This window comes from Scyliorhinus torazame, chromosome 11, assembly GCF_047496885.1.
Source record: "Scyliorhinus torazame isolate Kashiwa2021f chromosome 11, sScyTor2.1, whole genome shotgun sequence".
Classification (NCBI taxonomy): Eukaryota; Metazoa; Chordata; class Chondrichthyes; order Carcharhiniformes; family Scyliorhinidae; genus Scyliorhinus; species Scyliorhinus torazame.
The window spans coordinates 54,249,710-54,264,621 of NC_092717.1; the positions used below are offsets into that span (position 1 = coordinate 54,249,710).

Here is a 14,912-nt window from a genome sequence, read left to right on the forward strand (position 1 = left end):
TAGTATGGCCGTAGGCCAACTCTGCATAACTTGAAGTCTGTAAAGATCAGCGATAGTCGAGCCATTCCAAAACACCATACCTCGGCAACTCCTGATAAAACTAACTCGTCATAACCCAGGGCTGTAGGAATTTAAAACAAAGATAAGTTCAGGAAGAAACAAGTCTATTCTGACCTTTCAATGTTCCCTCCGAGGACTAAATAATGGTATGAGTGATATGACAAACATAGTCTGGTCTTTGCTTCCGTTTGTATTTCCGATAAAACTCCTGACCATACTGTTGTCACATAATCTTGATAAAGATAATGTATAAATATTGAGCTAATTCTCCGCGAAAGCGCGGTACTTGTGAAAGACTGAGCGGTTTTGTTGACTGCTCTCTGACTTCAAGTTTCAACCATTACTGCAGGCAGTTGTTTTTGAAAATAAAGCTTGTTATTCTGTCTTAACGAGTGTGTTGTATCTTTCTACTACAGAAGCGGGAAAATATTGACTTTGACACTCCCACTTTGCTTTGATCCCTTCTAATGGTGCCTTCTCCTCTTCCAAAATAGCTCCGTAAACCGCTGACACTACCCCCTTCTCCAGTCCCCCTGTCATCATCCTCCAGCAATGTGGAGGCCGGCTCCTCCGGGAAGTTCTGTATCTCCTTTCTGGCAAACCTCGAACCTGCATGTATCTAAACATTTCCCCCTGTCCAGTCCATACTTCGCTTCCAGCTCCTTCAATCCTGCAAACCAACCCCGAAGAAACAAATCTTTTAGTATCTTAATCCCCTTCTCCTCCCATTTTCGAAAATTTCCCTGGGTCAAATCTGTAGTTTTCCCAAATTGGCATTTCCCTAGACCCTGCCCCCAACCCGAAGTGTTGGCGAAACTGCCTCCAAATTCTCAATGAAGCTATTATTACAGGACTCCCCGAGTACTTCCCCGGGGCTACCGGGAGTGGCGCTGTTGCTAGTGATTTCAATCCCGACCCCCTGCACAAACTCTCCTCCATTCTGATCCACTGGGAATCAACCCCTCTTACCCAGCTCCGGGCCTTCTCCACATTCGCCGCCCAGTAGTAATACATCAGGTTCGGAAGATTCAAACCTTCTGCCTGCCTTCCCCTCTGTAGTAGCACCTTTCTAACTCTGGCCATCTTCCCTCCCCATATGAACAACGTAATCATTTCCTCAATCTCTCTGAAAGAAGACTTTGGCAGGAAAATCGGCAGGCATTGAAAAATAAACAGAAATTGCGGCAACACGTTCATTTTAACCGCCTGTACCCGACCTGCCAGTGACAAGAGGGTGACTGTACCACCTTGCCAGATCGGCTTTCACTCTCCCCACCAAATTAGAAATGTTGTACCTGCGGGGCCCCCCCCCACTCCCAGGCAACCTGCAACCCCAGGTACCTAAAGTGAGTCCCTGCCCTCCGGAATGGCAGCCCCCTGCCCCCACCCCTGGCCGAGACACCACAAAATACTCACTCTTGTCGAGATTTAGTTTGTATCCAGAGAAAGACCCAAACACTCGAAGCAGCTCCAATATTCCCTCTATCGACACACTCGGCTCCGACACATATAACACCAAGTCATCGGCATACAAGGACACCCTATGCTCTATTCCCCCCCGCACTATTCCTTTCCATACCTCTGAACTTCTTAATGCGATGGCCAACGGCTCAATCGCGAGTGCAAACAGCAGGGGGGATATAGGACATCCCTGCCTAGTCCCACGGTGGAGAGAAAAATATCTCGAGCTGATGTTGTTTGTGCGGACACTCACCCTCGGCTCCTTATATAATAGATTTACCCAGTTCACAAATCTTGGTCCAATCCCAAACCACTCCAGCACTGCCATCAAGTACCCCCATTCTACCCGGTCGAACGCCTTCTCAGCGTCCAATGCCGCAACCACCTCTGTTTCCTTCCCCTCTGCCGGTGCCATAACGACGTTCAATACCCTCCTAATGTTTGAAAAGAGCTGCCTCCCTTTCACGAACCCCATCTGATCTTCACCTGTCACCTTCGGGAGGCACTCCTCCAGCCTACCCGCCAGTACCTTCGCCAATACTTTTGCGTCCACATTCAGAAGTGATATGGGCCTATACGACCCACACTCCGTCAGATCCTTATCTTTTTTTAGCAACAGGGAAATCAATACCTGCCCAAAGGTTTGTGGCAACACCCCCTTCCCTATCGGCTCTTCAAATATCCCCACCATCAGGGGTGCCAGCTTATCCTTGAATTTTTTATAATATTCCACCGGAAACCCATCGGGCCCTGCCGCCTTCCCCGACTGCATCCTCCAAATCACATCCTTTATCTCCTGCTCCACTATCGCTCCTTCAAATGTAGACCTGTCCCCCTCCTCTAACCTCGGGTACTCCAACCCATCTAGAAATTCCTGCATCTCACGGTCTCCCACGGGTGGCTCTGACCTGTACAACCTCTCATAAAACTCCTCAAAAACCTTGTTATTCAGCTCCAGAGCCACCACCAACTTCCCTGCTCTATCCCTCACCTGCACAATTTTCCATGCCGCTGTTTCCCTCCGGAGCTGACCTGCTAACATATGCCCCGCCTTATCTCCATATTCGTAAACTGCACCCCTTGCTCGTCTCAGTTGGCGCACCGCCTTCCTGGTAGATAGTCGGTCAAAGCTCGCCTGTAGTTCCTTCCTCTTTTCCAGCTTTGCTGTGTTCCCATCCTTTGCATAACTCCTACCTACCTCCAACATCTCATCTTTTACCCTCTGCCTCTCCAACCTCTCCTCTTTGTCCACCCTGGCCTTAAACAAAATCACCTCCCCCCTCACCACCGCCTTTAGAGCCTCCCAGGCGACCGCCTTCGGCACCTCACCCGTACAGTTGAAACCTACATATTCCTTAATTACCTTTTCAATTTTGTCACAGAATACTTGGTCCCTCAAAAGTCCCACATCTAATTTCCATCCCGCCCTCTGCGCTACCCCCTTCTCCAGCACCATACCCACCCACCCAATGCGGAGCATGATCTGACACTGCAATTCCGAGTATTCCGACTCCTTAACCCCAGCCAGCAAAGCCTTCCCCACCACAAAAAAGTCGATCCGCGAATATACCTTATGGACTGCTGAGAAAAACGAGTACTCCCGCTCCCTCGGGTGCAGAAACCTCCAAGGGTCCACCCCTCCCATTTCCACCATCAGCCCAGCTAACGCCTTCGCCCCCCCTGATGGGACCAGCGAGCGCGGCCGTGACCTGTCCAACCTTGGCTCCTGCACCAAGTTCCAGTACCCCCCCCACTATCAGTTTGTGTGTGTCCAAGTCGGGGATGGCCCCAAACACCTTCTTAGCGAATCCCACATCGTCCCAATTGGGACCGTATACACTTAACAGCGCCACTAACCTCCCCTCCAGCGCCCCAGTCACAGTCCCATATCTACCCCTTTGATCTGCCACCACCTTCTCCACCTGGAAGCATACCGTTACCCCTCGAGCCCTTCCGTCAAGTCCAGAGTGAAACACCTGACTAACCCAGCCCTTTTTCAGTCTCACCTGGTCTTTCACCCTCAAGTGAGTCTCCTGCAGCATTGCTACATCGGCTTTCAAACTGTTAAGATGCGCAAGCACCCTTGACCTCTTGACCGGACCTCCTAACCCCCTCACGTTCCATGTGACTATCCTAACTGGGGGTCTCTCTTCTCCCCCCCCCCCCCCCCACCACCACCACCACCCCACCCTTCTTACTAACCTTGGAATCTTAATTAGTTAAATAAAACACAATTGAGATAGCAGGGCAGGTGACATGTTACAGCTGTACCAAGTTGGGAGTTGTTGGACACTATTGTGGCCCATAGCAACCATATCTGCAGCAAGTGTCTGCAACACTCAGAACCTGACTCAGACGATGAGCTTGAGTCTGAGCTTTGGTCACTGCAATGCATCTGAGAGAGAGTTTTGTTTCAGGAGACTGTCACACCTTAAACTGGGTACTTCAGATTTGGTCGATGGTCATGGGTACGAGATGTAACCACAAGTGAGGAAGGTATGGGCATCCAGAAAGTAGTACTGGAGGAGTTAGAGCCTCTGCTCTCGTCAAACAGGTTTGACGTTCCTCCAGTCTGGGTGGACAAGAGCAGGAACTGCAGGGAAGATGAGCAAAATAACCACACAGTGTGTTATCAGGGTCATTCAAATGAAGATAATAAAAAGGAATGTGGTAGTAGTATGGGCAATGGGGGTAGAGAGATAAAGATGGTTCTCTTTCGCTGATGGCATGAGTCCCGAAGGCTGTGTTACCTGCTTGATGCCAAGGTTAAGGACTTCTCTCTTTGGCTGCAGAGCAACTTGGGAATGGGAGTGGAAAGATCCAATTGTCATGGTCCATGTGGGAACCAACAGGTAGGACTAAGAAATAAGTTCTACTGATGGCAGCACTACGGTCAACTTGGGGCTAAATTAAATAACAAATCACTGGATTACTTCCTAAGCTGTAAGCAAATTGAAAGAGGGTAATGAAGGTCAGAGTTAAATGCTTGGTTCAAAGATTGGTGTGGGAGAAGTGGGTTTCAATTCATAGAGAACAGGTATCAGTAATAGGGAAAGGAGGAGCTGTGCTATGGAATAGCCATCACTTGAACCGTGCTATGACCAGTATCCTGCCGAATTGTGTAATTAGTATGATAGAGAAGGCTTTAAACTGAACAGTGCAGCGAATAGTTCACTTGAGGAGAGATTTAGAAAGTTACAAAGAGAAAGTACCAGGACACCCAGGACAAGTGTGTGTCTTGCAGGAAGGAACATAGTGTACAAACATAAGAATCCATCAGCATAGAGGGCCAGAGTCTGAAAAATGCAAAAAAGACAGAATTTTCTGAATGTACGCAGCATTCATAACAAGAATAGTGAACTGACAGCAGAAATTGACATAAATGGGTGTATGATGGCCGTTAGAGATGTGGTTGCACGGTGACCATGGTTGGGAACTAAATATTCAAGCGTATTTCACACTTCAGAATGGCAGGAAGAAAAGGAAAGGAGGTGCGGTGCTCAGTTAATAAGGAGGAGATCAGTACAATCATGAAAAATGATCCATGTCCACAGCACAATGGGTGACGCAGCTGAGAATTGCCGGGGAAAGATAGACATTTGTTTGGCCACTGACTAGATGATACGTTGCCTCCCTGGCGCCAGGATCAAAAGTGTCCTTGAGTAACTGCCGAATATTGGAAGAGGCAAGCTGAACAGCCAGAAGTCGAGATCCAGATCAGTACACCAACATAGTTTGAAGAGATGGGATCCTGCAGACAGATTTAAGGGTGCTAGGAAAGGGACTAAAGAAGCAGAACCTCAAATTATTCACCAAATTACTCCCATGAGCACCAGTGAAAATAAAAGCAGGATAACAGTGCAGCAGAATACATGGCTGGAGAAATGATGCAGGAGGGAAGGCTTTAAATTCTGGATCTGGGGCATTTGGATAGTTCCAGGGGAGGTAGGACCCATGATAGGTCCTGACATTTTTAAGGCGTGACATTTGTCCTCACAGAGCACTTTGCCAGTGCTGTAGGAGAGGGCTTAATCGAATTTGGAAGGAGGATGGTCACTAGGATGTAGCATTAGAAAGGCAAAACGAAGGGTACAAATGATTTGGAGGGATAGAGAGCACTGAATAACATATTGTGATGTATGATAGGGATCAGACGAAGAGGAAATATGAGATCAGGCAAAGAGGAAATACCCTCAGATCGAAAACAGGTTCACACAGCATATTGGCATGGTAAATAAGTTTGGTGAGCTGCAGATACAAGTAGACACATGGACATCAGTGTTGTGGTGAAAACAGTGACTTAACTGGCAGCGAACATGGCTACATACCAAATATCCAAAGCATCAGGAAAAAAGGAGAATATTAGAGTGCTGGGGTTAGTGGATATCCTGGTGAAATTCCAAACAAAATCTATTTAAAGTTGGAGTTAAACAGTAGAGGTGCCATTAGACTACTGGGTGCATTCAATCTGTTAATGTGAGAGAACGATAAAAATTTTCAGGGATATTATGAAGACGTGGAAAAACTCTGGAAGATTGTTAATGGAGGACTTTGCACCATGAGGAGAATTAAAATACAACAGGAAGAAGAGTTTCCGTGTTCAAACAAATTTTCTTTACCAGTACATTTCCAGCCCAACAAGGGAGGAGGTATTAAAACAAACAAAGAACAAAGAAAATTACAGCACAGGAACAGGCCCTTCGGCCCTCCCAGCCTGCGCCGACCCAGATCCTTTATCTAAACCTGTCACCTATTTTCCAAGGATCTACTTCCCTCTGTTCCCCGCCCGTTCATATATCTGTCTAGATGCATCTTAAATGATGCTATTGTGCCCGCCTCTACCACCTCCGCTGGCAAAGCGTTCCAGGCACCCACCACCCTCTGCGTAGAAAGATTTCCACACACATCTCCCTTAAACTTTCCCCCTCTCACCTTGAAATCGTGACCCCTTGTAATTGACACCCCCACTCTTGGAAAAAGCTTGTTGCTATCCACCCTGTCCATACCTCTCATAATTTTGTAGACCTCAATCAGGTCCCCCTCAACCTCCGTCTTTCCAACGAAAACAATCCTAATCTACTAAACCTTTCTTCATAGCTAGCACCCTCCATACCAGGCAACATCCTGGTGAACCTCCTCTGCACCCTCTCTAAAGCATCCACATCCTTCTGGCAATGTGGCGACCAGAACTGCATGCAGTATTCCAAATGTGGCCTAACCAAAGTCCTATACAACTGTAACATGACCTGTCGACTCTTGTACTCAATACCCCGTCCGATGAAGGCAACCGTGCTGTATTCCTTCTTGACCACTCTATCGACCTGCATTGCCACCTTCAGGGTACAATGGACCTGAACTCCCAGATCTCTCTGTACATCAATTTTCCCCAGGACTCTTCCATTGACCGTATAGTCCGCGCTTGAATTAGATCCTCCAAAATGCATCACCTCGCATTTGCCTGGATTGAACTCCATCTGCCATTTCTCTGCCCAACTCTCCAATCTATTTATATTTTGCTCTATTCTCTGACAGTCCTCCTCGCTATCTGGAACCCCACCAATCTTAGTATCATCTGCAAACTTGCTAATCAGACCACCTATACCTTTGTCCAGATCATTTATGTATGTCACAAACAACAGTGGTCCGAGCACGGATCCCTGTAGAACACTAGTCACCTTTCTCCATTTTGAGACACTCCCTTCCACCACTACTTTCGGTGTCCTGTTGCCCAGCCAGTTCTTTATCCATCTAGCTAGTACACCCTGAACCCCATACGACTTCACTTTTTCCAACAACCAGCCATGGGAAACTTTATCAAACGCCTTACTGAAGTCCATGTATATGACATCTACAGCGCTTCCCTCATCAATTAACGTTGTCACTTCCTCAAAGAATTCTATTAGGTTTGTAAGACACGACCTTCCCTGCACAAAACCATGCTGCCTATCACTGATAAGTCTATTTTCTTCCAAATGTGAATAGATCCTATCCCTCAGTATCTTCTCCAACAGTTTGCCTACCACTGATGTCAAGCTCACAGGTCTATAATTCCCTGGATTATCCCTGCTACCCTTCTTAAACAAAGGGACAACATTAGCAATTCTCCAATCCTCCGGCACCTCACCCGTGCACAAGGATGCTGCAAAGATATCTGTTAACGCCCAGCTATTTCCTCCCTCGCTTCCCTCAGTAACCTGGGATAGATCCCATCCAGACCTGGGGACTTGTCCACCTTAATGCCTTTTAGAATACCCAAAACTTCCCCCTTCCTTATGCCGACTTGACCTAGAGTATTTAAACATCCATCCTTAGCCTCAACATCCCTCATGTCCCTCTCCTTGGTGAATACCGATGCAAAGTGCTCATTAAGAATCTCACCCATTTCCTCGGACTCCATGCATAAATTCCCTCTTTTGTCTTTGAGTGGGCCAATCCTTTCTCTCGTTACCCTCTTGCTCCTTTTCTACGAATAAAAGGCTTTGGGATTTTCCTCAACCCTGTTAGCCAAAGATATTTCATGACCCCTTTTAGCTCTCTTTCTTGCGCGTTTGAGATTTGCCCTACTTTCCCGATATTCCTCCAAAGCTTCATCAGATTTAAGTTGCCTAGATCTTATGTATGCTTCCTTTTTCATCTTAGCTCGTCTCACAATTCCACCCGTCATCCATGGTTCCCTAATCTTGCCATTTCTATCCCTCATTTTCACAGGGACATGTCTGTCCTGCACTCTAATCAACCTTTCCTTAAAAGACTCCCACATTTCAAATGTGGATTTATCCTTAAAGAGCTGCTCCCAATCCACATTCCCTAGCTCCTGCCGAATTTTGTTATACTGGGCCTTGCCCCAATTTAGCACTCTTTCGTTAGGACCACTCTCGTCCTTGTCCATGAGTATTCTAAAACTTACGGAATTGTGATCGCTATTCCCAAAGTAATCACCGACTGAAACTTCAACCACCTGGCCGGGATCATTCCCCAATACCAGGTCCAATATGGCCCCTTCCCGAGTCAGACTATTTACATACTGCTCTAAAAACTTTCCTGGATGCTCCTTACAAATTCTGCTCCATCTACTCCCCCAACACTACATGAGTCCCATTCAATTTTGGGGAAGTTAAAATCTCCCATCACGACCACCTTATTGCTCCTACATTTTTCTATAATCTGTCTACATATTTGTACCTCTATTTCACGCTCATTTTTGGGAGGCCTGTAGTAAAGTCCCAACAATGTTACTGCACGCTTCCTATTTCTTAGCTCTACCCATATTGCCTCAGTGCTCGAATCCTCCATCGTGCCCTCCTTAATCACAGCTGTGGTATCATCTCTGACCAATAATGCAACTCCTTCACCCCTTTTACCTCCCTCTCTATCCCTCCTGAAGCATCTATACCCTGGGATATTTAGTTGCCAGTCTTGCCCTTCCCTCAACCAAGTCTCAGAAATACCAATATCATATTCCCAGGTACTAATCCAAGCCCCAAGTTCATCTGCCTTACCTGCTACACTTCTCGCATTGAAACAAATGCACACCTCAGGCCACCTGTCCCTTTGCGTTCATCATGTCTTCCCTGTCTACTCTTCCCCTTAGTCACAATGAGTTTATTATCTAGTACCTTACTGGCTTTAGTTGCTGCCCCTTTACTGACCTCTAACTTCCTAATCTGGTTCCCATCCCCCTGCCACATTAGTTTAAAACCTCCCCAACAGTGTTAGCAAAAGCACCCCCAAGGACATTGGTTCCAGTCCTGCCGAGCTGTAGACAATCAGATTTGTAATGGTCCCACCGCCCCCAGAACCGGTTCCAATGTCCCAAATATCTGAACCCCTCCCTCCTGCACCATCTCTCAAGCCACGTCTTCGTTCTGACTATTCTTGAATTTCTACTCTGACTGTCTCGTGGCACTGGTAGAAATCCTGAGATTACTACCTTTGAGATCCTACTTTTTAAACTTATCTCCTAACTCTCTAAATTCTGAGTGTAGGACCTCATCCCGTTTTTTTACCTAGTATGTCCTGCAGCCTATCTGAGACACCCCTGACTCGTGCACCCGGGAGGCAACATACCACTCGGGAGTCTCGTTTTCGACCACAGAAACGCCCGTCTACTCCCCTTACGATTGCATCCCCAATGACTATAGCCCTGCCAGTCTTTTTCCAGCCCTTCAGTGCAGCAGAGCCAGCCATGGTGCCATGAGCCTGGCTACTATTGCCTTCCCCTGGTGAGTCATCTCCCCCAACAGTATCCAAAACGGTATACCTGTTTTGGAGGGAGATGACCGCAGGGGACACCTGCACTGCCTTCCTGCTCTTTCTCTGCCTTTTGGTCACCCATTCCCTGTCTCCCTCACCAATCCTCATCTGCGGTGTGACCAACTCACTGAACGTGCTATCCACGACCTCCTCAGCATCGCAGATGCCCCAAAGTGAGTCCATCCGCAGCTCCAGAGCCGTCATGCGGTCTAACAGGAGCTGCAGCTGGATACATTTACCGCACATGAAGGAGTCAGGGGCATCGGCCGCGTCACTGAACTCCCACATTGAGCACGAGGAGCATAACACGGGTCTGGAATCTCCTGCCATTTTTACACTTTACCTTAACTGATTACAAATATAATATCAAATAATGAATAAGTGAAAGGAATATGGATTTTACTTACCAATCACAATGCTTATCAACCCATAAAGAGTTAAATTTCTCCCAGCTACTTACCTTGCTGGATCTTGTTCTGGAGAATAAGGTGGATCAAGTGAATCATGCATCATGCTCATAAATCTTTTATGCATGCTTTCTGAAGTCTTCTCATCTTTTCCAAACTGCGCTGCCCAGAATTGGACACTCTAGTTTAGGACATACCAGCATTTATTAAATATTTATCATAATTCCCTTTTTTTTTTTTTTTTTTTCATTTTATGTCTCTATATATGAGGCCCAAGATTCCCCATACCTCCCAAACCACTTTCTGAATCTGCCCTGCACTTTCAATGATTTGTGCACATATAATCCTAAATCTTACACTTGCTCTAGAATAGCATCCCATTTTTCGACTGCCTCTCCTCGTTCCTCATCCCCAAATGCATCACTGTACAACTTCTTTGAATTAAACTTCATCTGCGACAGTGGCCTTCCATCCATTCCAAGAATTAGGTTATATACTCTTCAAATCTATCACTATCCTATTCACAATATTTTCAATTTATTGAACTGGATTTTTTGAACCAGCTGCTGTTGTGGGATTTGTAGTCTCTCTTTCTTCCCATTTTTTCTTGATTGCATTTTCTCAAAATCATTCACGCAGGTCTCTGGATTCAACACATTGACCCAATGAGTCCAAGGGTGTCACAAACCCCCTGGCACAAAGAAAGTGAAGGCAAGCACAGGTTGATAGAGGAAGTATCTCACAATCCTACGGCAATGGCTGGCCCATCTCACCTGTTACGACAGGCAGAGGATGCATAAGTGTATGCAGTAGGACCTGAACAATCTTGGAATTATACCAGGAAGGGGGGGAAGCCGGGGGTTACTCAGGTGTCTGTAGCAATCCTTATGTTCAAATCAGTCATTTGACCTGGATTACGGATAAATCAAAGCAATCTCAACCTGAAGACAAAATATTAGCGCAGCTATAGGCAAAGGGTAGTAGTGGGATGACAAACTCCTTTTGGCACAGACTTGCTGTGTTGATTGGCTTCTTTCTGTGCTGAAACCATTCTATTAATCGAGCCCTGCAATTCAGTCTTCTTCAATTAAGTGTACCCTCACCCCACATGCCCCCACACAACCAGAGCCTTGGCACCTTCTCATCAATTGGTTTGCGGATTGGAAAATTCCACCCTAACTTCATGCTACATTCACACTACTGAGACAGAAATGCCATTGGGAGTTTGAACTTCTCATTTTACATTTCTTATTTAATTGAATGTTTCTGCCTTAAAAATGTGGTCTCGCCTTTCAGCCCTCCATTCTGAATTGGAGGAATTTCATCAATTCCACAGAACAGGAAAAAAACTCAAATCCAAGTTGGGACCTAATTCACTAATTTGAGAATAAAGTCCCAGCCAAAGACACCTTTAATTACAATTTTAGGCCACTAGATAGTAGACGATCTTCAGAAAGCTAACTACATTCTACCATATTACTTTTTTAAAAAAAGTATTGTTTGCACCTTCCTCGGTGTCACGAAGCACACTGCTGTGATCTGCAAGGGTATCCCAACTTGTAACACTGGTTCGTGACGGTGTATCATTTTGTTTCGGTGTGAAACCCCATTAATGGTCCAGTAACAATTATTAAAGACCTCTTAGTAAAGAAAAGACAAATGCACACAAACAGGGAAAGTCCACTCTCTCGCAATTATGTATGAATGACTAAACACAATTTATATAGAACGTACCCTTGTTACCAAATATGCTTACAATACCTGAAACTACTTCCCCTGTTCCCCAAACAACAGCCAAATTGAATAACCAGCTATAGTTACAACATGATACAGGGATGATACTCAATCTGGGAACAGTCTTTTCCTGGTCCAGCAAAGATATTTTAAAACTGCTGTTACAAAAGGTTTTCTGCACTGCCTTGGTTTAAGATAGAGTGCCTTGTCTGCTGTCAACTTGGCCTTCCGGCTGGGTGCCTGGAATCTGCCTTTCTTCTTTCTGAGACGAGTAATGTTAATTGCCTGTCTTGCTTCTCAGATTCAGGGCAATTATATCTTTGTTGTTTTTTGATTATGCCTTCTGTGTATTCAGCTGTCTGCCCCATCAACTTCCTTGACTATACATTAACATATATATATCTCAGGGACCGTTGTCTAAGCGCTGTTCTCCTCCATAAACTATCCACACTTGATTATCAAAACTGCCATTCTAAACTCGTTAATGGGAGAGAGTCATACCAATTGAAGCCGTTTGAATACTGTCTACAACTGTCTCCAGGCAGATTCATGACATTCCGTCATACTATTCAATCACAGCATCACAGTGAGTGTTGAAGCATGCCCACCTGTCTGACAATGACAGGATAAAATTACATTGCTTTGAACCTTGAATTACACTACGATTGCATTTTGAAAATGAAAATCGCTTATTGTCACAAGTAGGCTTCAAATGAAGTTACTGTGAAAAGCCCCTAGTCGCCACATTCCGGCGCCTGTTCGGGGAGGCTGTTACGGGAATTGAACCGTGCTGCTGGCCTGCCTTGGTCTGCTTTCAAAGCCAGCGATTTAGCCCTGTGCTAAACAGCCCCTAACAGCAATTACCGCAGGTGTGGTGACAGTCAATGGGAAATTGTTCAATCTATGCCGCCTCCAATGCAATGAGATCCTGGAAAACATGGGTCATTTTCCACATCTTGGAAGCCTCCCCTTGATGAAGGCAGGAGCAGACAACAAAATTCATCACCGCCATCAATGCACCAATTCAGCTTTCAGCCAGCTGTGAAAGAGTATTTGAGAACCAGGATCTAAAACCAAGACTAAGGTAATGATTTACCAGACAGCAGTGATCCCCAAGCTCCTATACAACCTACAGGCACCTCAAAGCACTAGACAAGTACTAGAAATGGTGCCTTCACAGGATGCTCCAAATCCGGTTGCAAGGAAGTTGTTTCAACAGCAGTTTCCTTTCCATAAGACATAGGAGTGGAAGTAAGGCCATTCGGCCCATCGAGTCCACTCCACCATTCAATCATGGCAGATTTCAACTCCATTTACCCGCTTTCTCTCCATAGCCCTTAATTCCTCGAGAAATCAAGAATTTATCAACTTCTGTCTTAAAGACACTCAATGCCTCGGCCTCCACCGCCCTCTATGGCAATGAATTCCACAGACCCACCACTCTCTGGTTGAAGCCTCTCTGGCAAGTTAACATGCCCAGCATGGAGGTGCTAATCACTGAAAACCAGCTCTGCCCGACATCAGACTCCCAAAACAACTCTATGTGTTGCAAGTAAGCTTTGACCAAAAGTGATTGAGACTCAAAACGTTAGCTCCCTTTTCTCTCCACAGATACTGTCAGACCCGATAAGATTGTCCAGTATTTTCTGTTTTTGTCATAAAATACTTCCTTTTTCAAATTTGGATGTAACAGAAGACTCCAAGAGAACAGCAGAAATGCTTTATGAATGTCCTCAAAGCATCCCTAGAGAGTCAAAACATGCTTGCCAACTCCTGTGAATGACCAAAATAGAGGTTAATTCAGGAAGGCACCAAGAACATTAAGAGGATTTGTCAAGAACACAAGAGGTGAAGTTGAGGAATCGGAGATGGCGTATGAACATCGAAACAGCTCATCGATCTTCCCTCGTAGCACCAACTGCCTCGCCTGGGGTACAAACCATAGATTGCACATTGGACTTATTAGCCATCTCAGAACCCATTGAACCAGAGAGGAAGCAAGTCGTCCTCGATCTAGAAAGACTGCCTCAGATGACACTTCAACAGGCGGCATCAAATTACACTTTCCAAATAAACTGCGGGCATATCTTGACCTCTAAGTGGACCAATCAGAAATCTGGTCCAAATCCATGTGTTGCAAATAAATGTTAGCATAATAAAATCATAACATCTTTTGGAAAAAATTCCCCACAATTTCAGCCACAATAGAACAATATTATCTTTAATCCTCAATTCTCACGGTCATACATTAAACAACGCAAACCCAGATACATGCTTATTTTCTACTGCCACACATTTTTGTTACCATTTTGTCTGATGCATAGTAATTAAACTCTTCTACAATGTGGTCCATTAATTTTAAGTTTAACTGGCTGCTATACAAATATTATACTTTAAATTTCATTTTATGGTTGCTTCTGTAACAATCATTGGTTTTCAAAAGTAATCTGTAGCGTGAAGCCTTATTCCAAACATGATACTATTGTTATGGGCGAGGCGTTTTCAGAACTCCAAAATGTATCATGGAGTTTAACCAACCTCTCCCTTTAATGGATTGTTGCTTTTGAATACTCCAGGTGTGATATTACAATTATGGACATGTGGGTTTTTAAACACAAAACAGTGTTTATGCCATGAACTCAACTTAATCTCTAAAAACAAACATTGGATCTCTTAACACCCCTTACTTCAAAGATAACCCCCAAAATATTACAACACTAAATAATCCTTCAGTTATCCCTTTCAACATCCATGAGACTTAACACCTTTAAACAGAAACACATCAGGTTAAAGGCTTTACTATTATGAATTTAAATCACCCAAATGATCCAGAGATAGTCTTTCATGGCAGAGATCACAGCGGATCCAGCTCACTGCAAAACACAGACACACACCCAGCTCTTTTCCTCAAAACTGAAACTTCAAAATGGCTGAACTGAGCTCAGCTCCACCCATTCTCTGACAACACTGTTTTCTTAAAGGGGCATTGCTTAAACA

The 14,912-nt window shown here is 45.2% G+C and overlaps 1 protein-coding gene across 25 annotated transcripts in view; it reads right to left on the bottom strand.

Moving 5' to 3' along the window:
- The window catches only part of clasp2 (cytoplasmic linker associated protein 2), a 666,501-nt gene that overhangs the window by 511,500 nt on the left and 140,089 nt on the right, over nt 1-14,912 (bottom strand). The gene's annotated exons all lie outside the window — the stretch shown is intronic.